The sequence below is a fragment of the Eptatretus burgeri genome, chromosome 5 (genome assembly GCF_056783735.1).
Source record: "Eptatretus burgeri isolate ZD-2024b chromosome 5, Ebu_testis_v1, whole genome shotgun sequence".
Lineage (NCBI taxonomy): Eukaryota > Metazoa > Chordata > Myxini > Myxiniformes > Myxinidae > Eptatretus > Eptatretus burgeri.
The window spans coordinates 57,722,533-57,743,277 of record NC_140965.1 but is presented as its reverse complement, the minus strand read 5'-3'; the positions used below and the strand labels follow the sequence as shown (position 1 = coordinate 57,743,277).

Here is a 20,745-nt window from a genome sequence, read left to right as displayed (position 1 = left end):
CTCCACTAAATCAAGGAGAAAACGTGCAGATATGCATTCTAAAACATCAGCAATGATTAATAAATGAAGCTTGCAATATGCAATAAGTATAATATTTTGATATCTGGAAGAGATTCCTATTTTTAATGTTTTGCACTGTAGAAAGAAAATAAGTGATTGCTATTTTTTTCCGATTCATTGGTCATTTCAACCTTCTTTAGATGGTGACGTCACTGCTGATGTGTCAAACAGCCTATGGTTGACTTCGGGGCTATCCACTGGATAGTATGCTTGTTGTTGGCTTAATGGTTAGGGATGCAGGCTTGGAATCCTAGGGTCCTGCTTTGCTGTTGAATTAATATCAGTTGGGGTTAACTCAGCCTGTCATCCTTCTGAGGTCAGCAAAATGACTACCAGCTTGCTGGGATGATTGAGCCCTTTGAGTATCCTTTTTGGAGCGGTGACCTGTCCAGGATTGTGCCCAATAACCCAGGAGACTGCTTAGGCAGCACTAACACTCTGCACAGAGTGTGGTCCTGATGGATAAGATCGTAACTTTTGGCAGATATATGGCACCCCCACCCCTTTTGTGAAGCTCTACAACACTTTGCCTGACCCCCACACCAAAAAATATGGGACTCTTTGAATGAGAATTTTGAAAATTTCAATCAGTTTCCATTCTGAAATTATAACCTTTTTCCCCAATCGGTGGCATCTGACAGATGTCAAGGAGGCCCTGCAAATTTTATGAAGTTCCTGTTTTACTCCCTGCTTTCTCCTTTCCGGAAATGTCCTCTAATAGCTTCAAATTTATGATTTAAACAGCACTTCTGCCATTTTTGGATGACTTCAACCGAAAGCAAAGTTGTTCAAAATTGACATGTCCTGTCAAGGTGAAGGGGAAATCAAGGATTGCTGCGCCCATGAAGATGTCATGACTCACGTGACCATTGCTTTGAAACCCTCCTCAATCTGTGACGCTCTGGTAAACATCCATGCCCCCCCAAAGCATCACATATTTTGTGTATAGCTTATAAATAGAGGCACTGCACTTTTAAAACAATTTTGTTTGTAGCCGGATTACAGACGCACGCCACTACGCCCAGTATGTATGTATGTATATTATATATGTATGTATGTATGTATGTATGTATATATATATATATATATATATATATATATATATATATATATATATATAATATATACATACACATATATATATATATATATATATATATATATATATATATATATATATATATATATATATATATATATATATACATACATATATAATATACATACATATACATATACATACATACATACATACTGGGCGTAGTGGCGTGCATCTGTAATCCGGCTACTCGGAGGCTTGGGTTGGAGGATCGCTTGAGGACAGGACCTCTGCGCTGGGCCATGTTATGAGAGGGTGTAGGGCATCCTGGAATCATGGCGAAACCCAATCCTTATCCCTGTGTCGTAAGAGGCGACCAGGGTTGCATCAGGAAGGGCATCTGGCGTAAAACAACCGTTGAGGACTCTTCTCACATTTTTGACACGTCAGACAGGATCACTCTCTGTTGTATAATGCTGCTATTAATCAGGAAGGATAGTCGGCCTACTTTAGCAGCTTTTCCACGATATATGTACCACTGGGTTTAACAAGGAGCCGTCTTTTGCTCATAATCTTAGCACATTGGTTCATTGGGTTATTTATTTCTATGTTCATTGCTTGTATTAAAGTAGATTCTGTAGTATATTTGGCTATTTCTCACATAAGTTTCTCCTCCATGAGCAAAAAAGGAAGCATTCTTTTGCTTTTGATATTCTTTGCATTCTTCATATATTGCTTCGGTTTTCCTCCATTTTTTTATATTTATTTTTTGCCCTGGTAGATTGATTTTAATAACCCTTTCTATCACATGTTGCAGGTTCCATTATATGTGTATTTTTTTATCTCAAGGTGGTCTCAATGCCATCACCTTCATCAAGTCTATTTGGCTCAAGAATGATTGGTAAATCATTGATAGCATTGAACACATTGGAATGTTTGTTGCACTTGGTAGACATCTTGTTCTATGCCAGGCCTTAAGTGGGTACTGTAGCTTGGAGATGTCTGTCCAGGAAAGGTTGCGGCTTGTGGTGAGACCAAATATTTCAAATGTTTGAACTTCTTCCAGTTATTGATCACAGAAGGTAAGTGTGTTTGTCCAACGGCCTTTAAAGAAAGAAGCTGTATGGATATGGGACTTACATAGCTTTAAAGCCAGATTCAAAGTATTGAGCCTGTTTTTACCCCTGGTTCCCATCGTGTGCTGCCTTTTTGGCTGCTGGTTAGATCATTGGTTTGGGGCACAGCTATGCCGATGATGCAGTGCCACTATTACTCGTATACTGGAGCTCATTTCGCCAACCTCGGAAGGATGATAAGCTGAATCAACCCGCTCGTGTTAATTCAGTGGCCAACGGGGCTCGAACTCAGGACCCTAGTATCCCAAGCCACCACCCTAACCGTGAAGCCAACACCAAGCTTTACCCTGGGTGTAAACTGCAAAACAAAACAAGGTTAAGCAATTGTTTCACTCTATCTGTCTACAGACGGCAGTGTGTGATCGAGGAATGACAATTTCAAAAGAATATTACATTTTGAACACTGTAGAACACGAATTAGAACTTGAATCAGAACACTAAACTACAGCTAAGGAGTACTTTGGCTCTGAATTTAGCAAATTACACAGAATCTTGTCCCAAGCATGCATGCACACAGAGGAGTAAGGTCTTTTTTTATTATTATTATTTTGTCTGCCTGGTCTGGCAGTCAAAAAAATTGAAAATAATTCTAAACAGGAAAGTTACTGTTTTTAGGGATATCATAAAGGACGCAACTAACAGGCACAAATAACTCATTTAACATGTTATAGAAGGTGGTGTCAAAGACATCAACTTCCGAAAAAGTTTGTTTTCATTTTTGTTCTCTAGCCTTTAAAACTTTTATTTCAGTCTAATTACATGTAGTCCAGGAGTATTAAGTCAAATTTGAGTCAAACCCAGAACAAATTTATAACAAGCTGAAACTTTCAGGATATGTTCAGAAAACTGTCAGGAATAACATGCTAAAAGCCCAAGAATGCCCCTTGGGGCTTTTGAGAAATTCAAGATGGCGTCCAAGATGGCTGCCAGCTTGAGATTTTCTCATATTTCATGCTGAAATCATCATAGAATTAAAAATAATGAGTCAAAACATAGATTTTAAGTTACAAAGAATCAATTACTATGGCTATTTTAAAGATAAAATCAACTTATTACATATTTAATATGGCTGACATGCACAATACAATGTTTTCTTTTCAGAGCAGGAGATGGAGTCATGCATCATTTGTAAGGACTTATGCATCAAGGATTTTGTGCAAGTTGGACCCAAAGGAAGGACAACTCTAGTAGCTGCAAGCCTTGAGAGACAGGATGGTCTTCATGAAGTTCTACAGATACAGGAGTCACTGACACTTCACATTGCCTGTAGAAAAGCCTACACCCGGGAATCATCCATCAGATCTGAGACGAGAAAGTCTGAGAAATCAGCGGCAGATGAGGAATTTGAACAACCCACCCTGCGGTCCAGAACTCCTTTGTTTGACATCACTACACACTGCCTTTTCTGCTCTGAAGTACTGATTACTAGCAGCAGACTTGAAACCAAACGCAGAAAGTTAACAAGCAATGTAGAGACAATAGAGTTCAAAAACATTGTGTTGAAAAGGGCAACAGAGAGGGGTGATGAGTGGGAAGAGACGGTTACCAAAAGAATAGAAGCAAACATTGATTTGGTTGCCGCAGAGGCAAAATACCATCGTGCCAGTACCCAGGAATTTCTTTCTAACCCACAAAAGTTTAAACCTGTTGGCAAACCAGTTGATGTTCAAAGGATTTCAGCTTTCAATGAGCTATGTTCATATATAGATGACAATGGCGAATGTCAATATGCCGTTTCTGACCTCATAGAGCACATGGAAACATTCTTGAATGGTGAGGTAGGCTATTCTCTCAAGTACTTCAAACAGAAAGTGAAAGAGCGATACAAAGATGATATCATTGTAACAAACCTCCCTGGAAAATCCAGCATAGTCAGCGTCCGTGAATCTGCTCACCGGATACTTTGAGAGATGGGTGGCAGATCAAGCAGCTGACAAAGCTTGTGAAAATGAAAGGATAATTGAAATGGCAGCTTCAATTATTCGTGATTAGATTCGTTTGTCAGTGTATGATCTCGGTGAATATCCAACCTTGGAAGAAACTGAAAATGGTTCCTCGATGATTCCTGAGTCTCTGAAGCTCTTCTTGCACAAGTTGTTGGACCCAAAGGGCAAAAATGCTGCTGTAGTGAGTCGGCGATGCACTGCCATTGCTCATTCTGTCATTTCTGCCTGCAGACCAAGATCTTTCATTTCACCAGTGCTACTTGCCATAGCAGTGTACATACATCGCAAGTATGCCTCTCGCGAGCTGATAGACATCCTCAGTGGCATCAGTTTTGCAGATGACTACAAGGAGGTCCAGCGATTTGAAAACAGCCTCATATCCGCTGGTGAGCCCTCCTATGGCCTCAATGGTTTCACCCAGTGTGTATTTGATAATGCAGATTTCAATGTTGCTACACTAACTGGGCACAACACTTTCCATGCCATGGGTGGCAGAGCTTGTGTATCACCACCCGGAATAGTAGAAAAGTCTCCTGTCAAACGTACAATGCAACTACCCCCAGCTGAAGCATTTGGCACATTTGGGCACATACCCATCAAGACATACAGCAAACCTGCAGTTCCTGCTTTGCAGTCAGTTACAGTAGAGCCTCTGCAGATCTCCAACACTCGCAGACTGCAAGCATCAGCTCTTGATTCCATTTGGATGCTTGGGTACATGTTGAACTAACACTGTGTCTGCCTTGGAGTGGCTTCATTAAAACTGTTCTGAAAAGTGATGAGTTCCAAACCTCCAGAATTGAGACTCTCCCATTCATCAATCTGGAGCCAAGCAACCCCAGCACTATCTACACTGCACTGTGCTTTGCACAGGCACAAAGTGACAAGCACAACCTCAACATCTGCCCAGTAACATTTGATCAGCCTCTGTATGAAAAGACTTCTGAAATTGTTGCTGCCTCCAGAGACTTTGACAAAGTGGTGGTGCGACTTGGTGGCTTCCACCTGCTGATGTCCTACCTAAGCAGTATTGGGAAGATCATGACAGGGAGCGGGTTGGAAAACCTGTGGGAACGAGTGTATGCCAAAGGTTCAGTGGTGCATATGCTCACAGGTCATGCCCACATTCTGACCTTGCTGGCCCTCATCTATGTACTGCTAGACAAGTCAGACTGGGAGAGCCAGACTAACAAGGAACATCTGGTCAGTCTGTACTAGGACACAGTGGACTAAGATGAAGATGCTGCTGATATAGATGAAGATGAAAGTCTGCAAGAGTTTCAACAGTTTCTCACTCACCACCTAGATCAAGCTGCCACACAGAGCAGAACGGGGAAGTTATGGGTGCAGTACATCCACCAGGTGTTGCTCATGCTCAACTTCATCAGAGCTGAGAGGACTGGCAACTGGAAACTTCATCTTCACTGTGTGCAGGAGATGATCCCGCATTTCCATGCAGCAGGTCATCTACCGTATGCCAAGTCTGGCAGACTGTACTTGCAGCAGATGAACCCCATTGCACAAGTCATGCCACCAGAGGAGTACATGTTGTTCTCTGCAAAGGGGGTATTTCACCATCCGCCGAGCCAATGAGTTCTGAACTGGCAACTTCTCCGACCAGACAATCGAGCAGTTCCTGATGAGGATGCTGAAAACCAGTGGAGGGATGACACATGGTAGAGGGATAACAGACAGCACCTTAACCAAATGGGTGCATGCACTGCCTCACTGTGTTCCTTTGTGCGATGCTTTGGAGAAGTTCACTGGTGTGCACACTGCTACCTCTGAACAACACAAAGATCTTCGTTCATCCACTCAGTCTACAGACAAGAAAGACTACGATGTCTTCCTCCAGTGGCTGCAGGCACATCCACCATTTGCAGGTTACCAGCCTGATCGCCTTGTGTCTATTTCCACTGGTGTTTTAGCTGGCACATCTGTCAACTGTGACAATGCCATGCAGATTGGTCAAGCTGCAGCATCGAAAATAAGAGGGAAGCAGTTCACAGAGATCACCCTGCATCGCAGTGACAAAGTCAAGACCATGGGAGATAAGAACAGCATCAACGTCAGGGGGCAAAACACAGAGGTGAATCCCACTCTCTTCTTCATCAGGATCACTTGTGTCCTCAAGACAAGTTCTGACATGAAGCAGTTCATGTCATACGAGCTGGCTCCTCAACCTCCATCCCCGTTTTATGATGGTGCCATGTGGAAACCAACCAAGAGTGCCCTAGGTACTCTCCTCAAGTCATTTGCCCCTGTACAACCCGACATTCCAAACAACTGCCAGTTTGTCATAGATGGAGGCCATCTGTTGCAGTCAGTAGTCTGGCCACAGCCATCAACCTATGGAGGTGTGTGCCAGTGCTACATTGCCTACATCCTGAAGCACTATGGGGTTGGCACTACTACTGTGTTCGATGGCTACAGAACCGTCTCCACCAAGGCAGCAGAGCAACTACACAGGGCAAAGAAGTCAACATCCGGTGACATCCTATTTGACCAGAACATGCAAACCACTACTACTCAGGCAGCATTTCTGGCAAATAACCACAACAAGGAGCATCTCATAGAGATGCTCAGTGGCTTGCTGAATCAAGCAGGCATCCAGGTGAAGCAGGTGCAAGCTGATGCAGATGCCTTGATTGTGTCAACTGCTCTGTCTTTGGCAGCGCCTGGCAAACCAGTGGTTGTTGTCGGAGCTGACACTGCCTGCTGGTAATGCTGGTGACTCTAGCAACCAGAAACACGGACCTGTATATGTTATGCTGCAAGAACCCCACAACACACTCTACAGAGTTCACGACATTCAAGCAAGCATTGGTGACACAAGTAAATATCTGATGGTGCTGCATGCCATAACTGGATGCGACACCGTGTTTGCTCTGTATCGCTAAGGGAAGCGCAAGGCATTCAATCTGGTGCATAACAATAAGGAGTATAACCTACTCAACACATTCATCAACGCAAAGAGCACTTATCAGCAAGTACAAGAAGCAGGTGAAAGCTTCCTCCTGAAGCTCGATGGTGCATCCAGTTGTGCATCACTGGACGAGTTCCGCTACATTGCCTACAACAAGACAATCATCAGAAAGTCACTTTCCTCAACGTTCCAGTTGGCAACTTTGCCTCCAACAAGTGCTGCAGCCAAGCAACATTCCTTCAGAACATATCTCACTATTCAGGAATGGATGGGGAGGCCCTTGCAGCCAACAGCATGGGGATGGAAACTGGAGGACATCCTGACACCAGTTGACACGGACCGTCCCATTGCTCCAGACACTCTGCTCAACATGATCTCTTGTGGCTGCAGGAAGATGGGGGTGCACTGCTCTGCCCTGTGTACAAAGTGCACTGGTCAAACCTGCAACAATGCAGCACCAATGCCATCCTTGCTGGATGCTGAGGGAGAAACTGAAGGATCAGCTCCTGTTTCTCCAGAAACTGATGATGAGGATGATGACTGAGGGTGAACATGTCTCATGTTGTAAATATGTTTCACGAGTTTTAACATTTGTAATTGTTTTGTTAATTGTTTTTTGTTAATATATTTAATACAATACATGAATATTCTTATTTTACTCTATTTTTTAAGGTTTCTATAGTATTACCACAGATATGGTGAAAATTGTTCATAGCCCAGGAGTAATCGGTTTAGACCTACGTATAACTGCATAAAGATTTCATTAAATCTTCAAAATATTGTTGAAATTGAATTCCCTGCCCCAAAAAACATGTATTTAGACTCATTATTTGCATTTTCATGATGTTTTAAGCCTGAAATATGAGAAAATCTCAAGCCGGCGGCCATCTTGGACGCCATCTTGAATTTCTCAAAAGCCACAAGGGAGATTCTTGGGGACTTTTACTATGTTATTCCTGACAGTTTTCTGAACATTTCCTGAACGTTTCAGCTTGTTATAAATTTTTTCTGGGTCTAATCCTATTACTCCTGGGCTTATGCTTGAACACTGAAGAACACAAATCACTTTGTCTGCACTTCCAAAAAAACCTCCTGTTTATCAGCACTGCACTTGGGGAAAAATTACACCATTTTACGCCATCACAAACAATCAAATTTACCACTCGCGTTCTCATTCTTGGGGAATATCGAGATGCAGACAAAAAAAATATAGATCGTGCTCAGAAACTCAAACGAAGAGTCGAAAAGCCATCTCCCATATCCTTTATCTCAAGATGGTGTGGGGTAAGGTGTTCAATGAACTCTCTCATTATCATTATTTACTCGCTGACCTTGATTTCACAGATGATGCAGTCATCTTTGCAGAGACTTTGGTTATCCTTTTGAGGGCCCTCAGTGGATGATAAATGGGGTTTCTGGGATGCCCATTCAAATGAATGTGGAAAAGGGAAAAACATTCTGACCCAAGCCCCAAAAGCTCAAAAGAGGAGACTCATTTTCTCCCCACCTATCCCCTTCGCTCCCATACAAGCAAATGCAAAATTGAGACTCATTTAGTTTTCTTTTAACATTAATTTCCATTGAGTATATTTACTTTATCTCTTCAAGCACGAAAGAAAGGGAAGTTCACTATCCCTCCTTCGGTTCTGTAAAATTGGAAAGTGCCTTTAAGAGCACAGTCGTGCCTTGAAAATGAGGAAGTATTCTGTGCCCATGTCTCTCATGGTTATATCTTAAATCATCAGAACACTAACAGAACAAAGTTTAGCTAAAAGCAAGCAAAAACAACTTTTTAATAAAAAGAATATATTTTAAACGTAAGTTTTATATAAAAGAAAAGATAAAATCTCTATTTCAGCCCTCACACCTGAACCAAGCCAAAAAAATCCCAGTCATTTCCTTTATGGGACACACCCTGAAAACCCCATTGTTGTGTAATCTCCCATGATGTCATCAACTTGTGCTATTTATTACCAAACGCCAACTGAACTTCGTATGTTTTATTCAGAGCATGGAGTATTTAGAAGCAGATCAATCGTTTTCACAAGATGACAGGTGAGATCCTCAACCCAATTCATTATTTGTTGTTTTATACAGAAAAAAATCACTATGCAACCAATAATTATTGTATGTCTTTTTCGAACAGGTTGTCCCCAATAAGAACATTGTTGATAACTGATCTGGAACATGAGACGTTTGCATATCACGAGGAATGGCAAAAAATGAATGACTTCCTTAAAGACATTCAATCGTTCAGAAGAGAATTGAATGACATTTTTGTTGGCTGGAAAGAAGTCCTCTGACCTTGAATGAGTCGAGTCAAAGGTGAGAAATTATCCCTGTGTGCATCTCTGTGTGTGCGTATATATGTGTATGTGTATGTGTATGTCTCTCTCTCCGTCTGTCTCTATCTCTCTTGAGAGTGTTGACTCATTATTGGCTGCTCTTAGAGCACCCTTATTCTGGACATTTCCATCTGTCTGTCTGTCCGCAAAACTTTGGTCAAGCCTAGGAGCTAAACCACTCAACTGATTCCAATGAAATTTGGTAGGTAGGACCAATATTTCTGGGAAGCGTGTGCTTTCGAATATGGGACCCCGGGCCCAAGCAACGGCATAGCAATGGCCCTTTAAAGTGGTCAAAAAAATCGAAAAAAATCAAAAAAAAAACGAAAAATCTAAGCTTAGAGTTCTGTGCGCAATCTATCTAGCTCCCTTCATGCCAATTTGCAGCCCTAACAAAAAATATTTGTCGGAGGAGATAGGTTTTGGGCGAGTACATGTCAAACATTTCAGAAACGGTTAATTGTGAATATCTCTCAGAGAAAGAGTCTGATTTTGATGAAACTTGGGTGAAATGTGTACAATGTGGCTAGCATGTTCACAAAAATGAATGGTTGCTATGCACACCTCCGTTGCTTAGCAACAGCTAAAATACTTTATCGTACATCGTACACTTATTGTGGACTGTACAAAAAAATCAATACCTCTGAAACTGGACCTCCGAGGGACCTGTTTTTTTGTGCCCAAGGAGAATCTCTTACAGCATCATATAAAAAAATAAAAACTTTAGCGAATAGATAAATGGAATTACCAGGGCTGACATTTGTTAGAGTCTCTTTGGAAACATGCCTGAAATTTCACAAGGCGGGTTTCTGGGCGCAAACTAAGAGGGCTGTGATAATCATATTTATTGTGCTAAATTGATTGATAGCATGTATAGTACATGAATATCGGCTAGTCGCGTCGGCCAGCTTTCCATCTAGAGCGAGCAGCCATGTCGCCTACCGGCTTGTCATAATATAATCATCTTTATATACCCTAATTGTTCTTCCCTCTTTGTTTTGAACAGAATATGTTGACCGAGTTTCAAAATCACAAGCCATCAGACTGCTGTGAAAGAAGATTTTGTTCAATGTTTGTAATCTTGTTTTATTACATATGTTTTCCATATAATTATGTGATTTTAAATTACAAAAAAAGAATAAAGGAGATGTAAAAGAGGGAGTGGGGGAGGGGGTTGGGGGTAGAGTCCCTTTATAGAGAGAGTAGCGACAACTAACGATTTGATGCCATTTTGAGTCCATTCAGTGCGGTGCACGTGCAGAGCCGCCGTATGGCACTAGTGCATTGAACCGTGTATTCCATTATGTTCTCCATGTATGAGAGATGGGAATGGTCTTTTCCATGTTGATAATGAACAAATTATGTGAAGATGACAAAATAGAAGATTTATGACAACTAAGAGCCATATATGATAAAGAAGAAATTCACAGAGCTGGTTGTGATTTAACAGTCACAAACATTTAGAACCATGAAAAAAAAGGAATGAACTCGACAAGTGCACGTGCTGCTTATTTCAGCCTCATTTTAATTTCAGGGAGGCGAGAGCAAGACTCGAACTCTCACCCCCTGCTTATACATGTACAATACAATGTTAAGAGTTATCTTTGTATTTCTGCAGTTGTTTGACCTTGTTTATCGTGTGTGGGTATATATTTGTGTTTGTTAAATTTTCATATTTAAATTATTAATCTAAACTTTGCTGCATGTTGCCGATCATATATTAATCCCACCACAAATAGATTAGCCCACCCCACCCGGCCCCCTCATTCACACACACACACACACACACACACACACACACACACACACACACACACACACACACACACACACACACACACACACACACACACACACACTCTCTAATACATATTTACAATCACACACACACACACACACACACACATACACACACGCATGTACTAATGCACACACATACAAATTATAAATTGAAAGTCACACACACAAACACAATTCTTCCAATCCCAGTGTTCTCATGAAAGATTTCATGTTCCTACATCACTTAGTCTAATCCTTGACCCAGACCATCCATGGCATGTGTTGTTCTTGGAAAAAAAAAGCAGTTCAACTTCAACAAAATACTAAATAGGGTCTAACTTATATACGATGCGTTTTCTCGGTACACCATGTGTGTAGTCCTGAAAAGGACTGTTGGGTTATTCTTTCGGAATAGCTCTGAAAAGAGCTGCTCAGACAGCGAGTTGAGAAAAGAGTGTGAATATAAAGGGAGGATCTAACTCGGAAGAGGTTATACCAAAGATTTAAAATTTATTGGTGTGGGTGTAGACTGCCAGATCTCAGGATACTAAACAGGTCGACCACCCCATAGAAGCATATAAGGGAGCCTATCTACATTCTGACTGTAGAATGGTTGAGACTGGCTTTTACCTTCGGCTTTAGTGGACAGAAAGTTTCGAAATGATGTTGATAACATAAGCCGAAGGTAAAAGCCAGTCCTGACTATTCTACACTCAGAAGTTAGATGGGCTCCCTTCTATGCTTCAATGGGGTGTCGACCTGTTTAGTATCCTGAGATCTGGCAGTCTACACCCACACCAATAGATTTTAAATCTTTGGTATAACCTCTTCTTAAAAGCTCGGGTTAGGGTTTAGGGTTATGGTTAGATTTAGGTTTAGGGTTGGGTTAGGGTTAGGGTCAGAATTAGGGTTAGTGTTGACCCTAACCCTGCCTTTGAAGAGTGGGCCGTGTTAGCCCGTGGGCCGAGTTAGCCCGGATCCGTGCTCCGTTCATTAGTCTTTGTTTTGACTTTAGTTTGACTTTGACTTTGAGTCTGTCTGACTTTGGAGACATGATCTAGACCCTATATTAATTGATCTAGCTTGAAGACTCTAACTCAAACTTAATTTTAAATAAAGATGCCTTCCCCTTAAAGTTCTAATTTATCCACGAGCAATGGATAACAAGCCTGGAAAGCCAAAGCAAAGGCCAGTCTCACTCACAGCACACAAATATATGCATATGGGACCATTACCACCATCACTCTGACCTGGCAGAGAACTGACGAAGAAGTTGCTTTCCACCCAACACGAATGACTCTGTTCTCCCAGATTTTTCGTCTTTTAGGATCTGATCGAAATCTATACATCTTGAATCCCTTCTCCGTTCTATTTGTGCACCCAAAGGCGCAACAACCTGTCATTTTGTCGTAAAATAAATGTAAAACACGAATGAGAACGCTGCGTACAGCGGGAATGTTAAAACGCTGACCGATATGCATCCGATCCTGTCCGCGATGGACTCAAAATGGCTCCATGCAATCACATGACTAGATTTTTCTGGACCCTCTATGTCGCTACTCTCTCTATAAAGAGACTCGAGTTGGGGGGGTAGGTGCACTCCCCAACGACCCCCCCCTCATCCCTCTCCCCTCCCCATGTGTGTGTGGGGAAAGGTCAAAGGTGGGGGTGCACAGGGGGGTGGGGCTTGTGTGGGTGGAGCTTGTGTTGGTGGGTGGGGCTTGTGTGGGTGGGTGGGGCTTGTGTGGGTGGGTGGGTCTTGTGTGGGTGTGGCTTGTGTGGGTGGGGTTTGTGTGGATGTGGTTTGTGTGGGTGGAGCAATTTTTTAAATTAAATAAACATGTTGTGTGTGGGGGGGGAACTAATAAACTAATCATTAATTATGTGGATATGATGGATGTGGATGTGGCTTATGTGGGTGGGGTTTGCGTGGGTGGGGTTTGCGTGGGAGGGGTTTGCGTGGGTGGGGTTTGCGTGGGTGGGGTTTGCGTGGGTGGGGTTTGCGTGGGTGGGGTTTGCGTGTGTGGGGCTTGCGTGCGTGGGGTTTGCGTGGGTGAGGCTTGCGTGGGTGAGGTTTGCGTGGGTGAGGTTTGCGTGGGTGGGGTTTGCATGGGTGGGGTTTGCATGGGTGGGGTTTGCATGGGTGGGGTTTGCATGAGTGGGGCTTGTGTGGATGTGGCTTTTGTGTGGGGGGTTTGTATGGGTGGGGCTTGTGTGGGCAGATTAAAAAAGGGGCGGAGTTAAAAAAAATTTAAAATTTATCTTTGTCTTTTGTAATTCTTGTGAATAAAATGAACCTAAAATCTCTTCCCCCTTTAAATCACATAATTTGCACTTCCAAGGAACTGTACCGACGACATCAACAATTTTAAAAAGTTCATTTGTCCATCGCTTGGTATAACCATTTTCAAAATGAGATTTCCACCTGTATATTCTTACTATATCACCAACTTTGAACTCATTATTTGTATCTTAAAACTGATGTATTGTTATTGGCTGATGTGTTTGAAACTTTTCGAACAGTCTGTCATAATAAAATTCTTATGGATTAGACCCCGCTCACTATTACACAGCCCCGGGTTTGACTTGGAGTGCTATGTTACAAAATGACAAAACAGAATTTGGAATTAATCAGCAATATAGATATGCTTTTAATAATAGAGAAGGCTAAAAGAGGAGCGATATCTCAAGTATGTTCCAAGAGATATGCTAAAGCAAATATCAAATATCTTCCTGATTATAATAAGAATGAGTACAACTCTTACCTGATGTATTATGATGCTAACAATTTGTATGGGTGGGCTATGTCTCAATCTTTACCTTATGGAAAACTTAAATGGGTGAAAGAAAAACATTATGAAAAAGTTTTACAAGACTGTTGTCTCCTCTCAAAAAGAATTGGATGAAGCTGAAGTTGGATATTATTTTGAGGTTGATTTAAAATATCCAGAATAACTTCATACCAAACAGAAAGACCAACCTTATGCCCCTGATAAAGAAAGTCCAAGAAAATAATGGTTAAATGATCACCAACAGTCATTTAGTTTAAAAGGTATATCTACAGAAAAACTACTAACGACATTAAATGATAAAGAAAGTTATGTTTTGCATCAAAGGAACTTGAGACAATATTTATCTGCTGGGTTGAGAATGAGGAAAATTCATAGGATTTTTAAATTTAAACAAAGTCATTAGTTAAACAAGTATATTCATTTTAATACAAAAAAGGAGAACATAAGCAAAAACTGATTTTGAGAAGGACTTTTATAAATTATTGAATAATGCTGTATTTGGAAAGACTATGGAAAATGTTAGGAATCGACAAAACATAAGACTTGCTACATGTTGGAAATAGGGTTCAAAGTTAATTAATAGACAAAGTTTTGAACGATCGGAGGTGTTTTCAGAGAACTTTTGTGCTATTCATTTGAAAAAAAGACAGCATTGAAATGGATAAACCTATTTATATAGGAACAACAATTCTTGACTTGTCAAAGTCGTTAATATATGACTTTTACTGTAATAATTTAAAATCAAAGTATAAGGATAATGTGTCATTGTTATATATGGATGCAGATAGTTTTATATTAGAAATTAAGACAAGTGATGTATATGAGGATATATATATATATATATATATATATATATATATATATATATATATATATATATATATATGTTCATCTTTTGGCTGCTCCCGTTAGGGGTCGCCACAGTGGATCATCCGTTATGATCCGCATACTGATTTGGCACAGGTTTTACGCCGGATGCCCTTCCTGACGCAACCCTGGTCGCCTCTTACGACACAGGGATCAGGATTTGGGTTTCGCCATGATTCCGGGCTGCTTTACACCCTGCCCATTGCAGAGCCCCCGTCCTCAAGCGATCCTACAACCCAAGCCTCCGAGTCGCCGGATTACAGGCGCACGCCACTACGCCCGGATATATATATATATATATATATATATATATATATATATATATATATATGATACAAGTAATTAAAGTCAGGTGATGTGTTGTTTTCATCAAAGAATAAAAAGGTTATTGGTAAGTTTAAAGATGAATTGAGTGGGAAGGTCATGAGTGAATTTATAGGATTGAGATCAAAGTCTTATGCTTTCACGTATATTGATAATAATAACATTGAAAGGTGTGATAAGAAGCTCAAGGGAATAAAGAAAAATATATTCAAGGAAACAATAAACTTTAAACATTATTACAACTGTTTAACCTTAAAGAAGGGAGAGTGCAGAAAAATGAATACAATAAGAAGTTATAAACATCAATTATATACAAAAGAGATAAATAAGAAAGCATTCGGAGCTTTTGATGATAAAAGATATATTTTAGAGAATGGAATAAATAGTCTCCCTTTTGGTTATAGGTATAAGTGTTAAGATATTGGGTTGGGAATTCAAACAGGCAACCGCAGTCTTTTTACTGGTATATAAATGATAGAACCAGGCAATAACCAAACCAAAGAGTGGAGATGTAATCAGCCTTGGTATTTAAATGGGAAACAAATAATGTGAGAAATATCAAATAAGTCTTATTGAAGAAATAACCGGGGTAAAAGTAGATAAACAAATAAGCGGATTAATTTAATTACAAATAAATTGGAGGATGCAAAAAAAAAAAAATCCTTGAATGGACTGAAAACTTTGATGGTTATCAATTGAACAATGGAAAAACAATTTACTACAATCTCAAAATGATATGTGGCTCAGGAGGTGGTCAAATAAAAGCATTAAGAGAAGTTTATCATTTCATTTCTGCACAACAAAGACACTTAAACCAAAAACCAAGTTCCAAGTTATTCTTTGTGAATATACTCGATGGAAATGAAAATTTTAAGAAAATTAAATTATTCCCTAAAGTAGAACATGGACAAATATTCGTTGGTTTGCTCTTTGAGTGGAATGAAAATATGAAAGGGAAGAAGTGCTTCAATCAGTAAGTCTCAATCTTTCATCGTCTCAATTTTACATTTTCTTGTATGGGAAGGAAGAGGATAGGTGGGGGGAAAATGAGTCTCCTATTTTGAGCTTGTGGGGCTTGGAGGGAAGGGGATAGGCGGGGTGAAAATGAGTCTCCTATTTTGAGCTTTTGGCACCTGGGTCAGAAAGTTTTTTCCCTTCCCCCTATTCATTTGAATGGGTGTCCCAGAAACCCCATTTATCATCTACTGCCGTCGAGGTGCTGAATGAGGAGTCTGAGCCACTGGGATTATGGGTTTCCTGGGTCAAAACTAAGATGCAGGCTTTCAATGAGATCTTGGATGCTGCTGTCCTGTCTGTACCTGTTTGTGGTGAGGATGTTGAGGTCATGGAGAGATTCACTTACCTTGGCAGTGATATTCATGTCTCTGCTGGCTGTGAGCCAGAGGTCAATAGGCATCTGTGTCAGGCCTGGGGAGTCATGGATTCAATGGATCATGGGGTGTGGCACTGCCTGTACCTGTGCGGGAGGATGAAAGTCCGAGTCTTCAGGTCCTTGGTGCTTCCCGTCTTGCCCTACAGATGTGAGATTTGGACTCTGACTGTGGATATGAGACAGAGACTTAATTCCTTTGGTACAAGGTCTCTTTGGAGAATCCTTGGCTATCACTGGTGGGACTTTGTGTCCAACGAGCGATTACTGAGAGAGATGCCAATGAGATTTGTTACCTGCATAGTCCATGAGTGTCAGCTGCGGCTGTATGGACATGTGGCTCGTTTACCTCATGCTGATCCTGCTCACCAGATTCTCTCAGTGAGGAAGCCTCATGAGGGTAGGAAGCCAATGGGCTGACCACATGCCTTGTGGTTGCAGCAGGTTGATCAGCATCTCAAGGAGATGCTGATAGGCCAGGCATCTGCCTGGTGGATAGCCAGACGGAGGCCCCTGGAGTAACAGCGGAAAGTGGATGCAGCAACACACTGCTCCGGCACATGCTGCCATATCTGACCTGTTGCACTTGCCATCAGTGCTGAGTCATGGGCTTGACATCCTCCCTCTCCAACCACATTACTCTTTGTAATAGACCCCCATACCAGACCTTGCTTTCCTCCATTTTGTCCTCATCATCTTTTCCTCCATCGCCCTAATCAGAACACCTGAGCCCAAAGGATTTGCATCCCTGAAATGGCACCCTCGATGCCGGTTGAGGCCCAGCCTCAGCTTTAGACCCCATGGCTGGGGTAGCATGTGAGACCTTAAGTGAAACAGGTAAAACAACACCTGAAGTTGCAGCCTCACAAGCACTCAATGACCCCAACCCCCCACCTGATGGACAAATTGACCGTGAGTAAATCTCTTTCACTTGCAGAACTCCGAAGAAACTCAAGTGTTTTCTTAATTCGATTCACATAGAACTCTTGACAAAAATGACAGAGGTGCTCTGAGGTTCCGCAAAGATTACATTCCAGACACTGTGCACACACTTTCCCCAGAGACTCAGAGGAACCACACCGATGACACTTTGGGGGTGCTGCATGCCCATGCCATGTGATCTGTACTACCACAACGGTTGCACTATTTCATCTGTCCTGAATAATATATAAATCCACAAAACAGCCTGATATTGATTTTGCCTTTAAGATGCTTAAAACCACCAGGTGACATGTGATCAGCTTCTAATTGCACCTGCACGGTTCTTCCTCCAGTCTTGATGCAGTCAGCATCCAACGCATTCACCACCCGGCCTCACACCTTACAAAAGCAACTCAACCATGTGATAAGTCGTCGTTTTTCATGATCTCACAGTACAGTTGAATTGTAATACTAACCACACCCTTTCTGGCAATGCCACCACTGAAAGATGATTCAACAGTTGTGTATTCTTCCTTTTCTCCCAATGTAATTGTAATGCTCTCAAAATTGGAGCACACAAGGGTAGTTAGTGAAAATAATTTCAAATATCCTACCACCAGGTAAAACGAAAATTGTAGCCAATTGGGAAACTCCAAAACCAAATGCTCCTTGGATGATGAGTTTGCTAAAGGAGTGATGATCCATTGTAAAATCCTCATACACCTTAATGTGGACACAACATTCCGACGCTGCACCCGTGTCATCTCTGTAATGATCACGGCCGCATTCATCCGACGCTAGTTTGGTGCACCCGCAATGGACCCAGGTCTATTTTAAGGGATAGAGTGATGAGGTACCCCATGCTGCTGATTACCAGGCAGGCTGGGAATATGTGCTACTGCCAACTCATCCCTGGCTCCTACCAAACACGAAGTGGGTGCAGTAACAACCATAGAATGCCTCTCGAGACTCTAGAGCATCTGACTGGACCTAATCACTCCCCATTTTAGGAGGTGTAGAAGCTGACGAAGTGCCAGCATCAGCTTTCAGTACAGACCCATCAATAGAAGATGACAATGGCCCCCTACGGAACCCAGGAATGGAACTAGAAGATCCATAACATGTGCAACTTGTTCCTCCAACATCTCATCAACTTCTGAGCTGCTATCAGTTGGTGATTTGTTACAAATATAATACATATAATGTTATTATAACAGCCAGAGACTATGGACTTTGACAATACCATGTAGAGTGTTCCAAAAGCAGAGAATAATCTTCATCCAAATCAACATCAGCAGCACCCACAGAAGTCACAACAGCACTGGTAGACTTCACAGTAGTCATACAAACATCATCAGCTGTAGTAGCAGTAGTAGTCGTAGCAATAGTCTCAGCAGCTTTGGCCATAAGAACAACACCCGAAACAGCACCATCATACTCCTCCTCACAACATTCCAAAGAATCTTACAAAGGTAAAGGACTGGTATTTTATCAAATACCCACCATGAAAAGCCCGAAAATGCCAAAACCATGAAGGATGGGCCACGACAGCTCAAACCAACATGGTGGAGTTTGGATCACTCCATTTGATTTGATCGTGGAAGTTTTAATCATTACTATTATAGGTATATATCGATATTTTCAAAAATATTCGGTAATGCAAGCAGATCGCACAAAAAGGTGTAAAAGAAAACTGTGTAAGCAATTGCCGAAAAAGGAACGAAGACCCCTGTGGACTGCATCACCATGGCTTGCAAAAGCAGCTAGTAGAGCACGGCAATCCTGCTTCTTAATTTTTTTTTGTTGTACTCAATGGACTTCCACTTTCTGGACATTCCTCAATCTTTTCTTCACTCAATATAATCGTCTGAACAGTAGAAAAAGTTATGTTTACTGCTTTGCTTAAATAAATACACTAAAGTTATAAAAATTGCTAATTTGTTACAATTTTCAGATTTCACTGCATATTTCGACACTTATAAAGTCCACCAAATCTGATTCTCAAATTTGAAATAATATTTTGATTATATACTTTAATTAGTCCGTGAGAGTAGATCATGGTTTCAAGGCAAGGCATGTTTGACTCGGACAAATCAAAATGGTGGCTAAGACCCCTGCGAGGTGAAGTCGGGCTGACCAAGGATAAGCCTTTCATGGAGGTAAGCTGTTAATTATCTTCAAAGGGGTGTTAAATTTACTCAAACATCCAATTTTCATTCATGCACTCCCTTGGAGTTCCCTTAGTCTGCATGCAAAGTTTCGGCCTGCTAGTTTTCATGGTTTTGAAGTTATGGAGGAGACACATACACGCACTCACGCATGGACGGACACACACACACACACACACACACACACACACACACACACACACACACTTATTATTATGGAAGATTTCCTGGTGAAATTAATATCAGATGCTGTGGAGATGGTGGCCCAATCCTTTTTGGAGACAGCAGATTTTAGGCTTTGTCAGTTGGCCTGTGCTAACTGCCAGATTCTGTGGTGTTTCAGCCATTCTCTATAAGCCAGAGAATATGGACTTTGACAATACCATGTATAGATGAGTCAAGAGGGGCAGATGAGGTACAGAAGAGGTTCCATGGGAAGTTTGTCATTACCAGGTACAGAAGGGAGGATGTGCTGTCACCAGAGATGTAGGTTGGGAAATTCACAGATTGGGTCAGACCCACAGTCACAAAAATAGGGGCAATACCTATGGGCACTCACCTGGTAGAATAATGATACTGAGGAGGAAATCAACGTGGGACGGAATCAGTAAAATGTACCAATGAACCAATGTTATAGCAAATACCTATTTTGTGGAGCAACCCCCCAACCCGGTAAACCCCCCCCCCCCAAGACCCCGAATCTCCAAATAGTGTGAACAAACTTTGGTACATCACGAGTGATGTCGGTTGTGGTCAAATTTCATTGAAATCGTATGTGTAGTTTCAAAGAAGAAGTTGAAAGTGTTTGTGGACGGACGGGCGGATGGACGGATGGACGGAAGACACGCCATCCCATAAGCTCCGTGGAACTATGTTCCAGGTGAGCTAAAATTATTTATCTGCAATGCCGTACCTGATTGTTGTAAAGCTGACCTCAAGCTAACTACCTTAGTGGCAGTTTAAATTTCCACAGATGAGGAATCGAGCTGGGATCAATTCACAATAATTTTCACCACATCAACATGCATTGGCTGAATGCTTCATCCAGGAGT

General features: G+C 41.5%; 2 long non-coding RNA genes and 1 pseudogene across 2 annotated transcripts in view; 2 read left to right on the top strand and 1 right to left on the bottom strand.

Annotated features, from left to right (window-relative positions):
- LOC147026498 (uncharacterized) overlaps positions 1 to 19,100 on the bottom strand; it is a 69,126-nt gene extending 50,026 nt beyond the window's left edge. Inside the window, exons 1-2 of the long non-coding RNA XR_015057928.1 lie at positions 19,029 to 19,100; positions 18,769 to 18,922 (exon numbers count right to left, since the gene is read on the bottom strand). This is a non-coding gene — a long non-coding RNA (uncharacterized LOC147026498). The remainder of the gene's footprint in view (positions 1 to 18,768; positions 18,923 to 19,028) is intronic.
- Positions 2,056 to 11,318, top strand: LOC147026499 (uncharacterized). Its single transcript, XR_015057927.1, has 4 exons — positions 2,056 to 2,181; positions 9,116 to 9,162; positions 9,254 to 9,432; positions 10,459 to 11,318. It is a non-coding gene; the product is annotated as an uncharacterized LOC147026499 (long non-coding RNA).
- Positions 4,201 to 5,781, top strand: LOC147026500 (uncharacterized; annotated as a pseudogene).
- Positions 19,101 to 20,745: the final 1,645 nt, after the last annotated feature.